The sequence below is a fragment of the Alligator sinensis genome, unplaced genomic scaffold (genome assembly GCF_000455745.1).
Source record: "Alligator sinensis unplaced genomic scaffold, ASM45574v1 scaffold27_1, whole genome shotgun sequence".
Classification (NCBI taxonomy): domain Eukaryota; kingdom Metazoa; phylum Chordata; order Crocodylia; family Alligatoridae; genus Alligator; species Alligator sinensis.
Genome location: NW_005842554.1, coordinates 703,038 through 704,850, shown reverse-complemented (window position 1 = coordinate 704,850; position 1,813 = coordinate 703,038).

The window sequence follows — 1,813 nt, the reverse complement described above, 5'->3', positions numbered from 1 at the left end:
GCTTATGTACTGGCAAGTGCTCCACAAGCCAGAACACATGTACCCTTTCCACAATCCCATACCTTTGAAGCACTAAGCACTTTGTCCTCATTTAATGTCTCAGTCCCTCTTCGATCAAGAGAAATAGCCCTAGTTACCATCTTTATGAAGTGACTTACTGTCCCCTTCATCCATCCCATATTCTGCAATGCTGTTGTGTCAGAGGCAGCCTCCCTTCTGACTGCTGTTCCCATGATCTTCACACCAGGGAAGATTCTGTCTCTTGCCAGCTCCAATTTTTTATGTGACTTGTTCTTAAGTACAACCCTGTGATCTTGGCATCACAGGATCAGATTGGAAACAAATGCCTGAAAATCAGCCAGCAAATGGTTCAGGATGTGAACTGCTGCAAGGGTCAAGAAACAGGCAGGAAGAAGGCAAATCAAGCTGTGTGTACCTGCACGCGCTAATGGGGTTCTCACACTGAGCAACTGTGCCGTTGAGTATCTATTGTTCATTCTGCTTCAGATTGTTTATTGAGGTGCTTTTTGCTGACCTCAAGGCCAGCAGCCTTTCCTGCAGCATCACATGCACTTGTCCCCAGTGCCACCACAATTGTCAAATGCCACTTGCATCCTTTCCTTTCCCATAGGAACAAAGCTGCACATTTCCCTTGTGCCACTGGTTCTGCAGTGCTTCCCTCTTCTTCAACTTTCCCCTGCTCTCTCCTCTAGTCCCAGTTGCATCATTCCCTGCAATTAGAAATTCCTATCTGCTCCATGTCCTGAACAAGGTGACTTGCCCTAACTACAGATAGTCACCAGGTAATCCACTAGGCATTAATGGAGAGCTCAGTTTAACCCTACTTCAGATTCCAGAGTCTAGGACAGGGTATATGCAGATTAAAGCAGTTGGAGGTTAGATCACAGGATGAATGGGAAGGAAGAGAATGGGGTTTATATACAGTACATATATACAACATGATCATCTCAGTTCCCCTGCAAACTATGAATAACTATAAGAGATGTCAGAACCTTGACAAAAATAAGGATGATTAAAAAATAACTTCTATTGAGAAAGTGTCATCTACCCTGGAATATTTCAGCTTTAAAATCTTTCTATCATCTGAGGTCTGATGAATCTGAGTTCCACCATCTGCCAGTACAAACCACTCTGGCATGGAAGCCAGCAGCAGTGCTGTGCAACTGATTTTAGGAGGACAAGAAAAGAACAGCTTGAATCAGCTCCATTGGATGTTGAGGCATGCAGACTGGAATTACTAGTCTGGTCAACTTTTTTCACTTAAAAAGTGGAGTGTTTTGGGTTTTTTTATAAAGCAGTTTCTCTTGGTAAAACTTTCAGGGCTTTTTCAGTGAATCCTAGAACTGGAAACCTTCTTAGCTTTCTTAATTTTTAGCTTTCCCTTTTTTTTCCCTTCCTTGCTGCTCTTTCCTTGTTTGGCAAAATATATTTAAAAAAAAATCTCCCAAATGTGATAACCAAAAATTGCACATAGTATCTCAAGAAAATTATATATGCTGACAACTGATCTTTTCTAAGACCTGTGAAAATGAAAATAATTTTAAAAGGTTGAATATTTTAGGAAAATTCTATATACCATATTTCAAGCAGCTCCAATATTCCTCAGTAATTCCATCATGCTTGGAATTATGGCCTAGGACACTGGATTTACAAACCCTGACTGCAGCATGGAGAACCTATGGCTGGCTCAACCATTACAAATGGCCTGGATCATGTTTTTCTGTATAAAACACAGAAATGGCATAGTTGTCAGTATAGCATTACCTCATCCCAGGGTAGAGCCTTGCCTCAG